The sequence below is a fragment of the Aegilops tauschii genome, chromosome 1, assembly GCF_002575655.3.
Source record: "Aegilops tauschii subsp. strangulata cultivar AL8/78 chromosome 1, Aet v6.0, whole genome shotgun sequence".
In the NCBI taxonomy this organism is placed as follows: Eukaryota; Viridiplantae; Streptophyta; class Magnoliopsida; order Poales; family Poaceae; genus Aegilops; species Aegilops tauschii.
In genome coordinates, this window is record NC_053035.3 from 324443545 (window position 1) to 324466253 (window position 22709).

General features: G+C 45.1%; 1 pseudogene; it reads left to right on the forward strand.

The window, feature by feature from the left end:
* The window catches only part of LOC141030793 (uncharacterized), a 42910-nt pseudogene extending 26171 nt beyond the window's left edge, over positions 1-16739 (forward strand).
* Positions 16740-22709: the final 5970 nt, after the last annotated feature.

Consider the following 22709-nt stretch of genomic DNA (forward strand, 5'->3'; position numbering starts at 1 on the left):
GATGGAATACTTCAATGATAAATCCAGCCGCCAAGAGCCTGGCTACTTCTTCTCCAATAGCTTTGCGTCTTTCTTCATTGAACCGGCGGAGAAACTGCTTGACCGGTTTATACTTAGGATCAACATTGAGAGTGTGCTCAGCGAGTTCTCTCGGTACACCAGGCATGTCAGAAGGCTTCCATGCAAAGATGTCCCGATTCTCACGGATGAACTCGATGAGTGCGCTTTCCTATTTTGGATCCAAGTTAGCGCTGATGCTAAACTGCTTGGACGAATCGCCAGGCACGAAGTCAACAAGTTTAGTCTCATCAGCCGATTTAAATTTCAGGGCCGGATCATGCTCTATAGTCGGTTTCTTCAACGAAGTCATATCTTCCGGATCAACATTGTCCTCGTAAAACTTCAACTCTTCTATTGCACAAACCGACTCAGCATAAGCCGCATCACCTTCCTCACACTCCAGAGCAATCTTGCGGCTTCCAGGCACAGTTATAGTTCCCTTGTGACCCGGCATCTTGAGCTGTAGATAGACATAACAAGGCCGTGCCATAAACTTAGCGTAAGCTGGCCGTCCAAATAGGGCATGATACGGGCTTCTGATTTTCACCACTTCAAAGGTCAAGGTTTCTGATCTCGAGTCATGCTCATCTCCAAAAGCCACCTCCAGAGCTATCTTACCAACAGGATATGCCGACTTACTAGGCACCACACCATGGAACACCGTATTGGACGGTTTGAGATTTTTATCTGTTAGCCCCATGCGACGGAAAGTTTCATAATAAAGGATATTGATACTACTCCCTCCATCCATGAGTACCTTAGTGAACTTATAACCTCCCACCTGAGGTGCCACCACCAGAGCCAGATGACCCGGATTGTCAACCCGGGGCGGATGATCTTCTCTACTCCACACAATCGGCTGCTCGGACCAGTGCAAATAACGGGGCACCGCCAGTTCAACGGCATTCACCACCCTTTTATGAAGCTTCTAATCGCGCTTGTCCAAGCTAGTGGTGAAGACATGATACTGTCCGCTATTCAACTGCTTCAGGTTGCTCTGGTAACCCGACTGCTACTGCTGATTGCCCTGATGATTATAGCCACCTTGGTAACCTTGATTACTTTAATTGTTATGTCCACCCTGATTACCGTGAAAGCCTGAACCGGAATTTCCTCCGCCATAACCCGGCCCATGGGAGCCGGGGCCCGAACCGCCTCCTGATCCATGATCATACCGGAAAGAATCGGAATTTTTGAACTCCTGCATGATGTAACAATCTTTCCAGAGGTGCGTGGACGGTTCCTCCTTCGTCCCATGCTTTGGACAGGGCTGGTTCAATAGATAAGACAAACGGTCCAGATTAGGACTTGGCTTTCCACCGCGCTGGGGCGGTTTACCCTTACGCCGCTGGCCCTTGTCATGTGCATTGGTGTTAGCCACAAAGTCTAAACCGTGGTCCACTTTACGCTTGCCGCTATTTCCATGACCCGCCGGGTTGTGGTGCTGCCCCTTGGCGTTGCCGCTCCTTTTTCCCTTCCCTGTCTTATCATCGTCAGACTCGGGATCCTTGGTACTATCAGAGTCGGCATACTTCACCAGCGCAGCCGTGAGGGTTCCCATGTCATTACAATGACGTTTGAGCCGTCCCAACTTCAACTTCAAGGGTTCAAACCGGCAATTTCCTTCCAATGTTAAAACTGCGGTGTCAGCGTTGATGCGGTCTGATGAATGCAAAATCTCCGAAACCCGGCGCACCCAATGGGTTGTTGACTCTCCTTCCTCCTGGACACAGGCGGCTAAGTCCACAATTGACATGGGCTGCTTGCATGTATCCTTGAAGTTCTGAATGAACCGGGCTCTCAACTCGGCCCATGACCTGATAGAATTAGCTGGTAAGCTCTTTAACCAAGTGCGGGTTGTCCCTTCTAGCATCATGGTAAAGTATTTCGCACACGCCGCATCATCCACATCCAGCATCTCCATGGCCATCTCATAGCTTTCGTCCCATGTTTTAGGGGATAAATCGGCGGTGTAATTCGGCACCTTGCGCGGGCCCTTGAAATCCTTAGGCAGGCACACATTGCGTAACGCCGGGACGAGGCACGACACTCCCAAAGAACTAGAGGTAACTCCTCGTTCCACCGATGTGGTTGGACGAACCGGAGTAAGCTGACGGGCTTCATGCTGCGCCGCTAACTCGGCCTCTCTGCGTGCCCGAGCCCGGTCCACCACCTCCTGAGCATCACCAGCACCACCCGCCGGGTTATTGCCACGGGGCGGATCATGGTTCCACGCATTGCTTGACACTGCCAGTTCATCCATACGCCTGTTGTAACTCCGGCTTGGACGGGGAGTAGAATGAATCCGATCGCGACTATATGAATAAGCCTCCTGTTGAACCAAGGCTGTCTGAAGAAGCTCCTTAACCCGACGCGTCTCGACCGCTGCCGGAGAATCGCCTTCGATCGGGATGGCCGCCAGCCATGAAGCGGCAGCGACAATGTTGTCCATTGGGTTAGAATAATGACCCGGTGGCGTGGGGACATGAGGTACCACAATGTTGTTTTGACGAGGCGGATCCACCAAACGTGGTTGAACCGGCGCCCCTGCTCCGAGTGCCTCCACCCGGTTTACCACCGGCGGATTACTGGTCCCTGCTCCTGGGGTGTTAAAGAGATTTCTAGCGTCATAAACCGGCGGCAGGGGAGATCGGTGCCTCCTCTTTAGGACTTCGTTCGACGCACTCTGATCCAGCATAATCCGGTAAGCTTGTGCATCCAAAGCGGCCCGCTCCGCGGCTATCCTGGTATCCTCAGCTGCTAAGTCGGCTTTGGCCTGGGTGATGTGATCTTTCACTTTCGCGATTTCCGTATTGTGTGCATCCCGATCCGCCGGGTTAACCTCCGCCATCAGCGTTGCCAACACATCAAACAAATCAGATGGAACCTGAGCTGGCGGTCGCACAGGGCCTCCTGCCCCGGCCGCTGCCGCCGCTGCCGATCCGGAAATCATCACCGCCGCGGTCGAAGAGTGGAGCGCTGGTTGCGTGCCGGCCATGAAGATCGCGACCCAGTTTGGCAGATCAAAGGGGTCCGGAATACTGTCGCCATCAGAACAACCCCCAATCCGGCCATCTTGTAACTGATATAACGACTCGGTCTCTCCGGTCGATGACTCGTCGCCGGAATAAACGACGGTCTCACCACCAGATTCCAATATATCCTCAGATTCCCCTCCATGGATAACTCCCACGAAGGCACGCTTCATGATAGGCTTGACCCGGGCAGATCTCGCACGCTGAGCCGTTTCGGCGAGGTCGGTGCAGATGTCCGGCTCAGGGACCTGTTCACCGATCTTGCCAATGAAAATGTGTATGCCACCAAAGGGGACCCAGTACCCGTACTCGATTGAGCCGGCCTCGGGGCCCCAGCCTGCATCGTCGATGTAGAGCTTGCCGCGACGACTCTTGGTCATCCGGCCCACAGCGTAACCCTTGAGTCCTTCGAAGTTGCCCTCCAAGAACTTGAAACCATCATGCGATAGCCCCACGGTGGGCGCCAACTATCGTGGTTTTGTCACGGCAGATGTCCTAGAGAAAGGACTTAGTCGTGGAGCCATCGCTACGGGTTAGCTTAAAGGGTTTAAAGCGGACAAGGGACGCAAGAGAGTTTTATACTAGTTCGGCCCCTTACGATGAAGGTAAAATCCTACGTCTAGTTGTGATGGAATTGATGGGGTTTCGATGACCAGGGAGCGAATACGCTTTGACTGAGTCTCGAGTTGTTGTCTGTCTCCACTGAACCGCCGCCGGGTCGTCCCCTTATATACATGGGTTGACGCCCGCCGGTTAACAGAATCCGAGGCCGGCTCATAATCGTGTCCGGCTCGGTCTCTGCTACTTCTATCTTACAACACAAGTTTACATATCAATGCCGGTTTATGTCTACATGCCTTAAACCGGCTTTGGGCCTTGGGCCTTTATGAAGCGTCACCGTCTGTCTTCATGGACTTCAGATATAGATGAATTACTTATGGGGTTAACCCGGCCTCTCCTGGCTGGTTTACGCCCAGTGGCAATATCCCCAACAGATCCTGTGCGCAACGTCCGCACTCAGGTACCCCGCCTCCCGGAGCTCCTTGATGTCCTTATCCATCACGGAGGAAGCCACCCACTTGCCTTGAGACCCGGATCCGGACATGGCTGGAGTGTTTGGTGGCGATGGAAAAGATCGAAACATGAATATGGGTCATTATCCTCTTATATAGGTAGTGAATATCAAGCGCCCCTCACAAGCTTTAAAGCTTGACTATTCCCAAGGGGTCGTGCAAATGGCACGGTTGGATTACCCAAACCCGTATTGATGAGAATCCCGCAATAAGGGGACACAATCTCTGCTTTGACAAGACGTGTCAGTGGACGCCGTGCCTCGAAACGCGAAGCAGGAGGCCAAAAAACGGTTCGAAATAATAAAAAGGCCAGACGTAATGTTTCGCCGAAAAAGCTGTCAGTGGGCATGCCTTATTTTGATTAAGTAGTTTTCCCTTGCGTTGAGGGTTGTAACTATTATACAAAGCCGGATTTAGTTCTCTTGTTCGGAGGACTTCTTTGGAGTATTCGGAGGAGGAACCCACCTTGCAATGCCGAAGATAATCTGCGTGCTGATACGTCTCCAACGTATCTATAATTTTTTCTTGTTCCATGCTATTATGCTAACCATCGAGGATGTTTTATGATTTTTGGGACTAACCTATTAACCTAGAGCCCAGTGCCAGTTTCTGTTTTTCCTTGTTTTTGAGTTTACAGAAAAGGAATACCAAACGGAGTCCAATGGACGTGCCAATTTTTGACAATTTTTTATGGACCAAAAGAAGACCCCGGAGTAAAAGAATTGGGCCAGAAGAGTCCCGGGCCGTCCACGAGGGTGGGGGTGCGCCCACCCCCCCCCCCCCCCCGGCACACCGGCCTACCTCGTGGACGACTCGGGCACCTCCCTGACTTGTTCCCGACGCCAAAAATTCCTATAAATACTGAAACCTCCAGAACATAACCTAGATCGGGAGTTCCGCCACCGCAAGCCTCTGTAGCCACCAAAAACCAATCGGGACCCTGTTCCGGCACCCTGCCGGAGGGGGGATCCCTCACCGGTGACCATCTTCATCATCCCGGCGCTCTCCATGACGAGGAGGGAGTAGTTCACCCTCGCAGCTGAGGGTATGTACCAGTAGCTATGTGTTTGATCTCTCTCTCTCTCTCATGTTCTTGATTTGGCACGATCTTGATGTATCGCGAGCTTTGCTGTTATAGTTGGACCTTATGATGTTTCTCCCCCTCTACTCTCTTGTAATGGACTGAGTTTGCCCTTCGAAGTTATCTTACCTGATTGAGTCTTTAAGGATTTGAGAACACTTGATGTATGTCTTGCGTGGGATAACCGTGGTGACAATGGGTTATTCTATTGATTCACTTGATGTACGTTTTGGTGATCAACTTGCGGATTCCGTGACCTTGGGAATCTATGCATAGGGGTTGGCACACATTTTCATCTTGACTCTCCGGTAGAAACTTTGGGGCACTCTTTGAAGTACTTTGTGTTGGTTTGAATAGATGAATCTGAGATTATGTGATGCATATCGTATAATCATACCCACGGATACTTGTGGTGACATTGGAGTATCTAGGTGACATTAGGGTTTTTGTTGATGTGTGTCTTAAAGTGTTATTATAGTACGAACTCTAGGATAGATCGAACGGAAAGAATAGCTTCGTGTTATTTTACTACGGACTCTTGAATAGATCAATCAGAAAGGATAACTTTGAGGTGGTTTCGTACCCTACCATAATCTCTTCGTTTGTTCTCCGCTATTAGTGACTTTGGAGTGACTCTTTGTTGCATGTTGAGGGATAGTTATATGATCCAATTATGTTATTATTGTTGAGAGAACTTGCACTAGCGAAAGTATGAACCTTAGGCCTTGTTTCAACGCATTGCAATACCGTTTGTGCTCACTTTTATCATTAGTTACCTTGCTGTTTTATGTTTTCAGATTACAAAAACCTATATCTAGCATCCATATTGCACTTGTATCACCATCTCTTCGCTGAACTAGTACACCTATACAATTTACCATTGTATTGGGTGTGTTGGGGACACAAGAGACTCTTTGTTATTTGGTTGCAGGGTTGCTTGAGAGAGACCATCTTCATCCTACGCATCCCATAGATTGATAAACCTTAGGTCATCTACTTGAGGGAAATTTGCTACTGTCCTACAAACCTCAGCACTTGGAGGCCCAACAACGTCTACAAGAAGAAGGTTGTGTAGTAGACATCAAGCAGTTTCTGGCAGTTCCCGGGGAGGTTAGTGCTTGAAGGTATATCTTTAGATCTTGCAATCGAATCTTTTAGTTTCTTGTTTTATCACTAGTTTAGTTTATAAAAGAAAACTACAAAAAATGGAATTAAGGGTGCCTCATATGCTTCGTCTTTTTAATGTCTTTCGTGAAAATGATGGGAAGGAAAATTGTGCTCAAGTACTAGAAGAAGAATTACATAGAATGCTTGGCATAAAATATGTGAATGATGAGCATGATTGCAATGTTGTTAGTATGAATTCTTTGAATACCCATGATTCTAATGATATGCAAAGCCACAAGATTGGGGATGCTATGTTTGATGAAGTTGATATGTTTAGTCCCCCAAGTTTTGATGAGCAAATTTATTATGATGAAAGAATGCCTCCTATTTATGATGATTATATTGATGAAAGTGGGTTTGGAAGAGTGTCAACTTCAGGAAGTAATGATCCCACTATTTTGGAGGATCTTGAATATTATTGTGATAATTATGAAAGTGGATTTGGAGAGGTCATGACTTTATTTAGCGATGAATCCACTATTTCGGAAGAGGTTCCAATTGATTATGAGAACAAAGTTGCTATCTATGATGATTATTGTGATGAATTGTATGCTATTAAGAATAATGATAACCATGAAACTTGTCATCTTGATTTTAATTTTCAATCACATGATAGTTATTTTGTTGAGTTTGCTCCCACCACTATTCATGAGAATAAAATCGCTTATGTGGAGAGTAATTAAATTTCTATGCTCGTAGATCATGAAAAGAATGCTTTATGTGATGGTTATATTGTTGAATTAATTCATGATGCTACTGAAAATTATTATGAGGGAGGAACATATGCCTGTAGGAATTGCAATAATATCAAGTTTCCTCTCTATGTGCTTAAAGTTTTGAAGTTATGCTTGTTTTGCCTTCCTATGCTAGTTGATTATTGTTCCCATAAGTTGTTTTCTCACAAAATCCATATGCATAGGAAGTGGGTTATACTTAAATGTGCTAGTCATATACTTCATGATGCTCTCTTTATGTTTCAATTCTTATCTTTTATGTGAGCATCATTGAAATCATCATGCCTAGCTAGGGGCGTTAAATGATAGCGCTTGTTGGGAGGCAACCCAGTTTTATTTTTGTTCTTTGCTTTTTGATACTGTTTAGTAATAAATAATTCATCTAGCTTCTGTTTAGATGTGGTTTTATGTTTTAGTTAGTGTTTGTGCCAAGTAGAACCTTTGGGAAGACTTGGGTGAAGTCTTTGCGGTCTTACTGTAAAAAACACAAACTTTAGCGCTAACGAGATTAGCTGCCATTTTTTACTGGAGAGTGCTTTTAGGTTGATTCTTTTTGAAGGTGATTAATAGACAAATTCCTCATGTCCACCTATTTATTTCAGAACTTTTGGATTTACAGAAGTATTCGAATGATACAGATTACTACAGACTGTTCTGTTTTTGACAGATTCTGTTTTCATTGAGTTGTTTGCTTATTTTGACGAATATATGAGTAGTATCGGAGGGTATGAACCATAGAGAAGTCGGAATACAGTATATATTACACCAATATGAATTTAAAATGAGTTCACAACAGTACCGAAGTGGTGATTTGTTTTCTTATACTAACGGAGCTTACGAGTTTTCTGTTGAGTTTTGTGTTGTGAAGTTTTCAAGTTTTGGGTAAAGATTCGATGGGCTATGGAATAAGGAGTGGCAGGAGCCTAATCTTGCGGATTCCCAAGGAACCCCAAGGTAATATTCAAGGAGAACCAAGAGCCTAAGCTTGGGGATGCCCCGGATAGCATCCCCTCTTTCGTCTTCGTTCATCGGTAACTTTACTTGGAGCTATATTTTTATTCACCACATGATATGTGTTTTGCTTGGAGCGTCATTTTATTTTATATTGTTTTGCTTGCTGTTTGAATAAAATACCAAGATCTGAAATTCTTAAATGTTAGAGAGTCTTCACATAGTTACACAATTATTCGGCTACTCATTGATCTTCACTTATATCTTTCGGAGTAGTTTGTTTTTGCTCTAGTGCTTCACATATATCCTTCTAGAGCACGGCGGTGGTTTTATTTTGAAGAAATAGATGAACTCTCCTGCTTCACTTATATAATTTTGAGAGTCTTTTTAGAACATCATGGTAATTTGCTTTGGTTATGAATTTAGTCTTAATATGATAGGCATCGAAGAGGGATATAATAAAAACTTTCATATAGAGTGCATTGAATACTATGAGAAGTTTGATACTTGATTATTGTTTTGTGATATGAAGATGATTATATTAGAGTCGTGCTAGTTGAGTTATTGTGAAATTGATAATACTTGTGTTGAGGTTTGCAAGTCCCGTAGCATGCACGTATGGTAACCGTTGTGTGACAAATTTGAAGCATGAGGTGTTCTTTGATTGCCTTCCTTATGAGTGGCGGTCGGGGACGAGCGATGGTCTTTTCCTACCAATCTATCCCCCTAGGAGCATGCGCGTAGTGCTTGGTTTTGATGACTTGTAGATTTTTGCAATAAGTATGTGAGTTCTTTATGATTAATGTTGAGTCCATGGATTATACGCACTCTCACCCTTCCATCATTGCTAGCCTCTTCGGTACCGTGCATTGCCCTTTCTCACCTCGAGAGTTGGTGAAAACTTCGCCGGTGCATCCAAATCCCGTGATATGATACGCTCTATCACACATAAACCTCCTTATATCTTCCTCAAATCAGCCACCATACCTACCTATTATGGCATTTCCATAGCCATTCCGAGATATATTGCCATGCAACTTTCCACCGTTCCGTTTATTATGACACGCTTCATCATTGTCATATTGCCTTGCATGATCATGTAGTTGACATCGTATTTGTGGCAAAGCCACCATGCATAATTTCATACATGTCACTCTTGATTCATTGCCCATCCCGGTACACCGCCAGAGGCATTCATATAGAGTCATACTTTGTTCTAGTATCGAGTTGTAATCTTTGAGATGTAAATAAATAGAAGTGTGATGATCATCATTAATAGAGCATTGTCCCGAAAAAAAAAGAGAAAGGCCAAATAAAAAATAAAGAAGGGACAATGCTACTATCCTTTTTCCACACTTGTGCTTCAAAGTAGCACCATGATCTTCAGGATAGAGAGTTTCTTATATTGTCACTTTCATATACTAGTGGGAATTTTTCATTATAGAACTTGGCTTGTATATTCCAACAATGGGCTTCCTCAAATGCCCTAGGTCTTCGTGAGCAAGCAAGTTGGATGCACACCCACTTAGTTTCTTTTGTTGAGCTTTCATACATTTATAGCTCTAGGGCATCCGTTGCATGGCAATCCCTACTCCTCGCATTGACATCAATTGATGGGCATCTCCATAGCCCGTTGATTAGCCGTGTCGATGTGAGACTTTCTCCTGTTTTTGTCTTCTCCACACAACCTCCATCATCATATTCTATTCCACCCATAGTGCTATGTCCATGGCTCGCGCTCATATATCGCGTGAAAGTTGAAAAAAGTTTGAGAATACTAAAGTATGAAACAATTGCTTGGCTTGTCATCGGGGTTGTGCATGATGAGAGCATTTTGTGTGACGAAGATGGAGCGTGGCCAAACTATATGATTTTGTAGGGATGAGCTTTCTTTGGCCATGTTATTTTGATAAGACATAATTGCTTGGTTAGTATGCTTGAAGTATTATTATTTTTATGTCAATATTAAACTTTTGTCTTGAATCTTATGGATTTGAATATTCTTGCCATAATAAAGAAGATAACATTGATAAATATGTTAGGTAGCATTCCACCTAAAAAAGTCTGTTTTTATCATTTACCTACTCGAGGACAAGCAGGAATTAAGCTTGGGGATGCTTGATACGTCTCCAACGTATCTATAATTTTTTATTGTTCCATGCTATTATGTTATCCATCTAGGATGTTTTATATGCATTTATATGCTATTTTTTTATGATTTTTGGGACTAACCTATTAACCTAGAGCCCAGTGCCAGTTTCTGTTTTCCTTGTTTTTGAGTTTTACAGAAAAGGAATACCAAACGGAGTCTAATGGACGTGCCAATTTTTGACGATTTTTTATGGACCAAAAGAAGCCCCTGGAGTAAAATAATTGGGCCTGAAGAGTCCTGGGCCGTCCACGAGGGTGGGGGTGCGCCCACCCCCTCCCCCCCCCCCCCCCGGGGCGCACCGGCCTACCTCGTGGATGACTCGGGCACCTCCCAGACTTGTTCCCGACGCCAAAAATTCCTATAAATATTGAAACCTCCTGAACATAACCTAGATTGGGAGTTCCACCGCCGGAAGCCTCTGTAGCCACCAAAAACCAATCGGGACCCTGTTCCGGCACCCTGCCGGAGGGGGGATCCCTCACCGGTGGCCATCTTCATCATCCCGACGCTCTCCCTGACGAGGAGGGAGTAGTTCACCCTCGGGGCTGAGGGTATGTACCAGTAGCTATCTGTTTGATCTCTCTCTCTCGTGTTCTTGATTTGGCACGATCTTGATGTATCGCGAGCTTTGCTATTATAGTTGGATCTTATGATGTTTCTCCCCCTCTACTCTCTTGTAATGGATTGAGTTTTCCCTTCGAAGTTATCTTATCGGATTGAGTCTTTAAGGATTTGAGAACAGTTGATGTATGTCTTGCGTGGGATAGCCGTGGTGACAATGGGTTATTCTATTGATTCACTTGATTTATGTTTTGGTGATCAACTTGCGGGTTCCGTGACCTTGGGAATCTATGCATAGGGGTTGGCACACACTTTTGTTTTGACTCTCTGGTAGAAACTTTGGGGCACTCTTTGAAGTACTTTGTGTTGGTTTGAATAGATGAATCTGAGATTATGTGATGCATATCGTATAATGATACCCACGGATACTTGTGGTGACATTGGAGTATCTAGGTGACATTAGGGTTTTGCTTGATGTGTGTCTTAAGGTGTTATTATAGTACGAACTCTAGGATAGATCGAACAGAAAGAATAGCTTCGTGTTATTTTACTATGGACTCTTGAATAGATCGATCAGAAAGGATAACTTTGAGGTGGTTTGTACCCTACCATAATCTCTTTGTTTGTTCTCCGCTCTTAGTGACTTTGGAGTGACTCTTTGTTGCATGTTGAGGGATAGTTATATGGTCCAATTATGTTATTATTGTTGAGAGAACTTGCACTAGTGAAAGTATGAACCTTAGGCCTTGTTTCAACACATTGCAATACCGTTTGTGCTCACTTTTATCATTAGTTACCTTGCTGTTTTTATATTTTCATATTACAAAAACCTATATCTACCATCCATATTGCACTTGTATCACCATTTCTTCGCCGAACTAGTGCACCTATACAATTTACCATTGTACTAGGTGTGTTGGGGACACAAGAGACTCTTTGTTATTTGGTTGCAGGGTTGCTTGAGAGAAACCATCTTCATACTACGCCTCCCACGGATTGATAAACCTTAGGTCATCCACTTGAGGGAAATTTGCTACTGTCCTACAAACCTCTGCACTTGGAGGCCCAACAACATCTACAAGAAGAAGGTTGTGTAGTAGACATCACGCGCCGGACACATCATCATTAAAGACTGGTTCAGAGGCTACTGAGGTAGTCCTGGATTATGGGGTCCTCGGGTGTCCGGGCTGTGCGACATGGGCCGGACTGATGGGCCGAGAAGATACAAGATAGAAAGCCTTCCCCCGTGTCCGGATGGGACTCTCCTTTGCGTGGATGGCAAGCTTGGCATTCAGATGTGTAGTTTCCTTTCTCTGTAAACCGACTTTGTACAACCCTAGGCACCGGCTGTGTCTATATAATCCGGAGGGTTTCGTCCGTAGAGTCCAACACAAATCATATAGGCTAGACATCTAGGGTTTAGCCATTATGATCTTGAGGTAGATCAACTCTTGTAACCCCTATACTCATCAAAGTCAATCAAGCAGGAAGTAGGGTGTTACCTCCATCAAGAGGGCCCGAACCTGGGTAAACATCATGCCCCCTTCGTCTCCTGTTACCTTCCATCCTCAGACGCACAGTTTGGGACCCCCTACCCAAGATCGGCCGGTTTTGACACCGACAGGGAGACTGCTGGACATATGCCCTCGAGGCAATAATAAATTGGTTATTATCATATTTCATTGTTCATGATAATCCTTTATTATCCATGCTAGAATTGTATTGACCGGAAACTCAAATACATGTGTGGATACATAAACAACAACGTGTCCCTAGTGAGCCTCTACCGGACTAGCTCATTGATCAAAGATAGATATGGTTTCCTAGCCATGGACATGAATTGTCATTTGATAACGGGATCACATCATTAGGAGAATGATGTGATGGACAAGACCCAAACTATAAACGTAGCATATGATCGTGTCAAGTTTATTGCTATCGTTTTCTACATGTCAAGTATATGTTCCTATGACCATGAGATCATGCAACTCATTGACACCAGAGGAGTACCTTGTGTGTACAAAACGTCGCAACGTAACTGGGTGACTATAAAGGTGCTCTACAGGTATCTCTGAGGGTGTACGATGAGTTGGCATGGATCAAGACTGTGATTTGTCACTCCGTATGACGGAGAGGTATCTCAGGGCCCACTCGGTAATACAACATCACAAGAAGCTTGCAAGCATTGTGACTAATGAGTTAGCCACGGGATCTTGTATTACGGAACAGAATAGTAAAGAGACTTGCCAGTAACGAGATTGCACTAGGTATGGAGATACCGACGATCCAATCTCGGGCAAGTAACATACCGATAACAAAGGGAACTACATACGGGATTAGCTGAATCCTTGACATCGGGGTTCGACCGATAAGATCTTCGTAGAATATGTAGGAACCAATATGGGCATCCAGGTCGTGCTATTAGTTACTGACCGTAGAGGTGTCTTGGTCATGTCTGCATAGTTCTCGAACCCGCAGGGTCTACACACTTAACATTTGGTGGCGATATAAGTATAGTTGAGTCATTATGGTGGTTACTGAAGGTTGTTCGGAGTCCCGGATGAGATCTCGGACATGACGAGGAACTCCAGAATGGTTCGGAGGTGAAGAATGATATATTGGACGAAGGGTATTGGAGTTCGGAATTGTTCCAAGGGTATCGGGTGATGATCAGCGTCACCGAAAGGGGTTCTGGGGGGCCCCGACAAGTGTTGGGGGGGCCTATGGGCCAAGGGGAGGGGGAAAACCAGCCCACTAAGGGGCCGAGCGCCCCCCTCACCCCATCTCACGTAACTAGGACGGTTGGGGGCGCCCCCTAGGGCTTCCCACCTCCCGGCTTGGGAGGCAAGTCACCCTAGGGAAGATCCCATCTACCCTGGCTGCCGCCCACCTAGGGAAACCCTAGGGGCACCACCCCCTCCTCCCTTCCCCTATATATAGATAGAGAGGTAGAGAGAGGGCAGCCGCACCCCTTGAGCACATCTCCACGCCGCAGCGCTGCCTCTCCTCTCCCTCGTAGTCCTCTTCCTCCTCGTAGCGCTTAGCGAAGCTCTGCTGAGATTCCACCTCCACCATACCACCACGCCGTCGTGCTGCCGGAGGACTTCAGCTACTACTTCACCATTGCTCACTGGATCGAGGAGGTGAAGGCATCATCAAGCCGTACGTGTGTTGAACACAGAGGTGTCGTCTGTTCGGCACTTGGATCGGGAGTTCGCGGGACGGATCGTGATGGGATCGCGAAGACGTTCGCGGGACGAATCGCGATTGGATCGCGAAGATGTTCGACTACATCAACCACGTTTCTTAACGCTTCCGCTTAGCAATCTACAAGGGTATGTAGATGCAATCTCTCCTCTCGTAGATGGTCATCTCCTAGATTGGATCTTGGTGAGCGTAGGGAAAATTTTGTTTCCCATGCAGCGTTCCCCAAAACATGAAGCTCCTATAATACCACGGTTGAAACGTTTGTTCCAAAACAAAGAGCATGCGAAGTTGATGCGATGGCACAAAGAAGACCGTAAGAAAGATGGGAAGTTGAGAGTACCCGCTGACAGGTCGCAGTGGATAAAAATCAAGAGAAAGTGGGAGGACTTTGCAGATGATGCAAGGAATGTATGGTTTGGTCTAAGCGCAGATGGCATTAATCCTTTTAGGGAGTAGAGCAGCAATCATAGCACCTGGCATGTGACTCTATGCATGTATAACCTTCCTCCTTGGTTGTGCATGAAGCGGAAGTTCATTATGATGCCAGTGCTCATCCAAGGCCCTAAGCAACCCGGCAACGACATTGATGTGTACCTAAGGCCATTAGTTGAAGAACTCTTATAGCTGTGAATGAAAAAGGTGTACGTGTGTGGGATGAGCACAATCAGGAGGAATTTGACCTACATGTGTTGCTGTTTGTGACCATCAATGATTGGCCTGCTCTTAGTAACCTTTCATGACAGACAAATAAGGAATACCGTGCATGCATGCACTGTTTAGATGATACCGATAGTATATATTTGGATAATTGTAAAAAGAATGTGTACCTGGGACGTCGTCTATTTCTTCCGAGCAGGCATCCCGTATGAAAGAAAGGCAAGCATTTCAAAGGTGAGGCAGATCACTGGAAGAAGCCTCGCCACCGTACTGGTCGTGATATACTTGATATGGTCAAGGATTTAAAAGTAATCTTTGGAAAGGGTCCTGGCGGACAATCTATTCCGAATGACGCTAACGGACGCGCACGCATGTGGAAGAAGAAATCTATATTTTGGGACCTACCCTATTGGATAGACCTAGATGTCCGCTCTGCAATCAATGTGATGCACGTGACGAAGAATCTTTGTGTGAACCTACTAGGCTTCTTGGGTGTGTATGGGAAGACAAAAGATACATCGGAGGCACGGGAGGACCAACAACGTATGCACGGAAAAGACGGCATACAATAGGGTCATGCCAGCTATGCTCTTACCAAAGAAGAGAAGGAAATCTTCTTTGAATGCCTGCTCAGTATGAAGGTCCCGTCCGGCTTCTCGTCGAATATAAAGGGAATAATAAATATGGCAGAGAAAAAGTTCCAGAACCTAAAGTCTCATGACTGCCACGTGATTATGACGCAACTGCTTCCAGTTGCATTGAGGGGGCTTCTACTGGAAAACGTTCGATTAGCCATTGTGAAGCTATGTGCATTCCTCAATGCAATCTCTCAGAAGGTAATGGATCCAGAAATCATACCAAAGTTAGAGAATGATTTGGAGCAATGCCTTGTCAGTTTCGAGTTGGTGTTCCCACCATCCTTCTTCAATATCATGACGCATGTCCTAGTTCACCTAGTCGAAGAGATTGCCATTCTAGGTCATGTATTTCTACACAATGTGTTCCCCTTTGAGAGGTTCATGGGAGTCTTAAAGAAATATGTTCATAACCATGCTAGGCCAGAAGGAAGCATCTCCAAGGGCCAGGAAAATGAGGAGGTCATTGAGTTCTGTGTTGACTTTATTCCTGACCTTAAGCCGATTGGTGCTCCTGTATCGTGGCATGTGGGCAGACTGGGTGGAAAACGCATGCTAGGACCGAAAGCAATAATATGTATGGACGGGCATTCTCTCACTCAAGCACACTACACAGTTCTACAAAATTCCTCCGTGGTGGATCTGTATATCGAGGAACACAAGAATATTCTACGCTCCAAACACCCAGTGCAGTCTGGCAACTGGATTACACGTGAACAAACGGGTACTTTCGCTGGTTGGTTGCAGACACGTCTCATGCATGACGACGCCGTTGAAGATGAGTTGTACTTGTTGTCCAAGTTACGATCTTCGAATATATTGAGTTTCAAAGGGTACGTGATAGATGGGAATACATTTTAGACGATCGCCGAAGATAAAAAGGGCACCAACCAAAACAATGGTGTCTGGTTTGATGCAGCAAACACCAATAGGCCAAAGGACACATATTACGGTTGCATAGAGAGATATGGTAACTTTACTATGGACGTGATTTGAAGGTCCCGTTGTTTCGGTGCAAATGAGTCAATCTGATAGGAGGTGGGTAAGGGAAGACCCGCAGTACGGAATCTCAACAATCTTGCATACGCAGATGAACCATTCGTCCTAGCCAATGATGTGGAGCAGGTTTTCTATGTGAAGGACATGTCTACCAAGCCGAGAAAAATAAAAGATAAGGAAGCGAATACATCATACGATGAGCCAAAGCGCCACATAGTTCTTTCAGGGAAATTAAAGAAACATCACGGGAGTGGAGGACAAGACAGACATGTCAGAAGATTATGAAAAGTTTCATGAAATTGCTCCCTTCACAGTGAATATTGACCCAAGCATCCAGTTAAATGATGAAGATTGTCCATGGTTACAGCACAAAGGGAGACACGCAAAGAAAAAGTTTTATACCCAAAGATCCCACTCTTGGATGTGATCGGCTTCACTGTCATCACTTTCTTCTCTAGTGAGTTTCTGGACTTATATATCTGGAAAGTGCCACTTCGGACAAACCGGAGGGAATCTTTGTAATAGTTAGGGTACTTATGTGTTTTGGCATTTGAAACGCGAAGAAATATTATGTACAAACAATTTTTCAACCCTTTCTGACTTCATTTGCTATTTTTCATGCATTTACTGATTTTTTTAGCTAAATGACCCTGAAATTGGAAAGCACTACAAATGAACTCTGAAAAGGTTGAAAGTTGGCATGGTATCATCATTTCACCCACATAGCACGTGCTAAAAAGTTGAGAGGGTTATGGCAAAAACTGGATGCACTTCGTGTACAAAATGAACAATCTCTTTAGAAGTATCAGGGTTTCAGACGAAAACTCATCTGTTACAAAGGCATTTCATTTTTTAACTTGCTTCAACTCCAGACTTTTTGTGTGTTCAGTATGCACCATTCGAAGCCACGTCATCAATTTTCAACCCTTTCTGACTTCATTTGCTATTTTTCATGCATTTACTGATTTTTTTTGAGCTAAATGACCCTAAAATTGAAAAACACTACAAATGAACTCTGAAAAGGTTGAAACTTGGCATGGTATCATCATTTCACCCCACATAGCATGTGCTAAAAAGTTGAGAGGGTTACAGCAAAAACTGGATGCACTTCGTGTATAAAATGGACAATCTCTTTCGAAGTATCAGGGTTTCAGACGAAAACTCATCTGTTACAAAGGCATTTCATTTTTTTAACTTATTTCAACTCCAGACTTTTTGTTCGTTCAATATGCACCATTCGAAGCCACATCATCAATTTTCAACCCTTTCTGACTTCATTTGCTATTTTTCATGCATTTACTGATTGTTTTTAGCTAAATTACCCTGAAATTGAAAAGCACTACAAATGAACTCTGAAAAGGTTGAAAGTTGTCCTTCTATCATTTTTTCACCCACATAGCATGTCCTAAAAGTAGAGAGGGGTTACGGCACAATCTGGATGCACTTCGTGTACAAACTAGACAATCTCTTTTGAAGTATCACGGTTTCTAACGTAAACTCGTATGTTACAAAGGCATTTCATTTTTTTAAATAACCTAAGAATTACCATATTGAATATGATGATAAAACACACTAATACTCCCTTCGTCCCAAAATTCTTGTTTTAGATTTGTCTAGATACGTATGTATCAAGTCATGTTTTAGTATTAGACACATCCGTATCTAGACAAATCTAAGACAAGAATTTTGGGACGGAGGGAGTATTAAACAGCAGAAAAAGAACCACTAGAAAATCTATTTTTAAAATAAAGTTATTAACAAACTAGTGATTCACACAAATTCCAAATAATTCAAATTTAAACTATTCAAATTTGAAAACTACTGGCACTAGCAGAAAGTTTATAATTTTTTTACCTAAAGCAAAAAGATTCACAAAGAAACTCTAAATAAAGCAAAAAAACAACTCAGAAACAAAAGAAAATAAATAAAGCATAAAACAAAAAAAGATAAATTAATTAATTAAAAAAAGCCCGCTTACTCGGCCACCATGGCCTGCATACGACTAGAAACCGAACCTCTAGTTGGGCCAGGATGCAGGCCCGCAAGGCCCAGTAGGCCCCACAGGGCAGCACAGGTGTAGTAGGCCTGCATTAGAGAAGAGCTCGATGGAGAGGCTGCGCCGGGGCTTATAAACAGGTGCTGGCGCCTCTCGCCAAGCGAGATATGACTAAACTTGCCCCACACTGCGCCTGCGCGAGCACCAGCCTTTAGTCGCGGTTGGTGGCTCCAACCGCGACTAAAGCCCCCCCCCCCTTCCCGCCGCTCTGCCTCGCCAAAAGTGACCCTTAGTCGCGGTTAGTGGTTCCAACCAGGAGTAAAGGTATCTGCATATATATACAACACTTGAAAATTTTCACATCTCTCTCTGCTTTTCTCGACGCCACGCGACCACTACGACAGAGGACACCGCCAGGCTGCCGCCGTCGCCTGCCCCGATGCGGTCTCCCCCTCCCCCCCCCCCCTCCCCGATGCCGTAGCTTGTCCGGCCTCCTCCCCGCACGACGCGCCGCCGCCCGCGCCTCCTCCCTGTGAACGCCGCCCGCACCTCCTCCCCGCGCAACATGCCGAAGCCCGCGCCTCCTCCCCCGGCCAAGTCCCGTCAACGCCGCCCGCACCCTCCTCCCCAATCGAGCCTCACCGTCGCCTCACCCCGCTGTGAGCTCGCCACCCCTCGATCTCCGGCGATTTTTTTCATTTTTTTTCTTTTGTCGGAACTGTAATAGATATGCATGTTAATAAATGATGAATAGAAATGTTAGGTTTTTGTGTAGATGAATTAGTGTAGTATATGTAATTTTTGTGTGTACATGAATGCATGTTAGATGGGTATAATTAGTGTTTAATTATTATAGAAATTTTTTATATAATGTTTCTATTTTTAATGGATGTATAGAAGTATGCTTAATTAGTGTTTCTTTTTCTGTTTTTTAATTTTATATAATGTTGTATATCATAGTATAGAAAAAAATTGTATATAAAAAAGTTGCATAGGAAAATGTTGACCATGTATATATATTTGTTAGAAGGACTATAAGTGGGAAAAGTTTCGGAATTTTTTGAGAAAGGAATATTATTAGGGTAGTTATAACCTAGGAATGGCACATTAAAATTGAAAAGAGGATATTTTGCTCAAATTTCCTAATAAAATGACATTGCATATATAGGAACTTTTTTTCATAAGAATTTGTTCTCGACGTCAACGATGCCCGGCCCGCATCCTCGTCGTCGACTCGTTCGCGATGACGTCCTGCTTCAGAGGCGCCATGTCTGTGACTGGGCTCCGCGGGGCTGGCACTGGGAGGTTCTACCTTCAGGGGCACGTAGCTTGGTGAGGAACCCGGCCCCGGGTCCCGTCATCGACCCGGAGCTCCTTTGGTGGCGTTCGCGTGGGCCACTTTTGGTGCGGAGGCAGCCAGCCCCGCCGGAGGTGGTACGTCCCCATGTCATGGAGGAGGATGAGCACGTCCGTCGCTACATGGATGCGTTGGACGTCAGGTTCTCCAATACCTGGGTTCTTCAGGGATCTCACCCAAGCTATGATCATGTGCTCGTTCCTTCTCTTTGGGTGTCCATCGTCTGCGCCTCAGGAACCGCGAGTGAACTAGATTCTTCGATAATATTTGATCTGTATTAGCTAGTGATGTTATATATATGATAATATTCGAGATGTATTAGTGATAATTCTCGAGATGTATTTGAGATTATATTCGATAATATTCGAGACGATGTATTTGAGATTATATTATTTGATAATATTCGAGATGATGTATTCGAGATTATATTCGATGATGCATATTATCTGGATTAATTATTCGAGATGTATATATATTATCTACTATGATTCAGTTTTTTCTTATTGATTGCATGCATGCATTCGAATTTGAATACTAAATTGTTTTATTTTTCTTCTAGATTAGTTAAATAAAAGCTATGGACAATATCGGCAGAGAAGGAGAAGAGACTCTATTCGACATCATACGCTCGCCGAGCCCAGATGAGAATGAAGAAGATGACGGCTCACAATATCTGAACAATACCGGTTAGGGTATGATATTTGATGAAGGCGAACGAGTAGATGAAGTCCAGAACAATGATGACGAAGGAAATGTTGTTCTTCAAATAACAAAGACCAGCTAGGTATATTTATATAAGGCATCTGGTGATCATCACATGTTTTAATTGATTTGTATATATATTGATGAATCGATCTTTCTTCTTTTAGCCCTCCGGAATGAGAAAATCTTGTACAAGCAGCAGGGCAGTTCGAGGCCCGGCCAAAAAGTTGCAGGCTATCGTAAAGTACAACATCGATGCCATCAAACCTAATGGCGAACCTGATGAACCTAAGAAGAATGCGAAGAAGTTCATTCGTCAATGCGGAGTTATTGTTAGGGACCAAATCCTGATCTCCGTTCAAGAATGGAAAAAGGCAGCAAAGGGAGATCTAGATGTTACTTTTGTTGACCAAAGAGCAAAAGATCTGCTTTGGGAATCGCTCATGTCACATTTCACCCTACCAGATCATTTGACAGATGCATATCTGGAGAAAGCCAAGAACAGTGCTCTTAAGAAGATGGCGATAGCATTCAACAACCACAAGAAAAATATATGGGCTGCGTACCTCAAAGCAGGAAAGCAGACTCCAGAATTCAAGGGAACACTAGAGAAGGCAAGAGATCACTGTGACACTTTTGTGAACTTCAAGGAATCAGAAGTAGCTCAGGAATGATCGAGAATAAACAAGATTAATGCCGCAAAAAAGTAGTGGCACCATAATCTGGGGCCAGGTGGCTACTAGGTGGCCCGACCTAAGTGGGATCTCGCTGAGCAAGAGATGGTGGATGCAGGGGTCAATCCAGTTACACTGAGCTGCCCCAAGGTGCAGGACTTGGTTCTATGCGCATGGGGGGGGGGAAGTTGGACCCAAAGACAGACGAGGTTTTGGAGTGGGCAAGTCTTAAAGGAGCCATCGACAGTTTACTTGTTGCAATAGAAGAGGATTGAATGGGGGTGTTCACGCCCAACATAGAGAACGACGAGCTTATGTGTGCCCTGAATAATCCTGAACACCCGGAAAGAACACGAGGCAAAGGCATTGTTCCATGGTTTGAGGGGTTTGCGGACTGGAACGCCGACTACAGAAGTCGTATGAGAAAGAAGCAGCAGGAGGAGTAGAAGAGGAAGCTGGAGGAGGAGCAGAGGAAGCAGGAAGAAGACCGCCTTCGCATCGTTGAATCAAAGCACGCGGAGTTGGAACGCGCTTTCATCCAGCATCAGGAGAAGATCGAGTGACTTAGCCAGGAAAGGGCGTCTCAGCGGCAGCAGCAAGCAGATCCAGCATTGGCTAGCACCGTGCCATCCATGCCGAGAAGCAGCGTGGGTTCCGCCCCGGGCAATGATGCACTGCTGGATAGATACCCTGTGGATGATATCATAGCTACAACAACTTGTGAGATACACATTAAAGTGAAGAACATATACATGAAGGTGGCGGACGACTATGCTCAAACAAATCCCCCTGAATTTACCTTCCATTGCAATCCGATTCTAGCTGGCTATGCTCGTGTCAGGGTTGATGAAGTGATGACAGGATATTTGGGGCTAGAGCTTGACATTATTCCTGGAGGTGATGAGGAGCGCACACTGGGAGAGGCCATACATCGTATCATTCTATGGAGAAAGGATTGCATCGTCTTTCCAAGGCCACCATGACACTGCGTCAGCTGACTCCTCCTCCAAGTCCGCCACCGCGTCAGCAGACTCCCGCTCCTCTAAGTCCTCCACCGCGTCGGCAGACTCCTGCTCCTCCAAGTCTGCCCCCGCGTCAGCCCACTCCTCCTCCTCCAAGTCCGGCACCGCGTCAGCCTCCTCCTCCTCCTCCAAGTCTGACACCGTGTCAGCCAACTCCTCCTTCAAGTCAGGCACCGCGTAAGCCATCTCCGCCGCCTCAGCGGGCTCCGCGCCTCAGCAACAATGGAAGAGAGGCACCATAGCTACGTCGGCTAGCGGTACAACAGGAGGCAATAAATTCAGATTTGGTCCGAGCCTCAAGCCTCTTCCGAGGTTGCCTTACCACTTGAGTGAAGAGGAAACCAAAGCTAAAGTGGCAGCCCAAGTGAAAGCCCATTTTGGACCGAAACCACCCCCAACGCCAGAGGAGAAAGTACCTGAGCACGTCATACAACACTTTATTGATAATGCTCAACCAGCTGTCAAGCATAGGGACTCAGACTATGAGCGCTCTATCAAGAAGTTATATCATGCACAAAAAAGAAGGAGTCGAGCTCGAGCTCGAGCCAAGCAGCTAGGAAAAAAGCGGGAAAATTGTTCCCTCGCTCATTGTACAACCACATGGGAGTACTGCCGATCAGCTGGTAATAACCGACGATCATAGAAG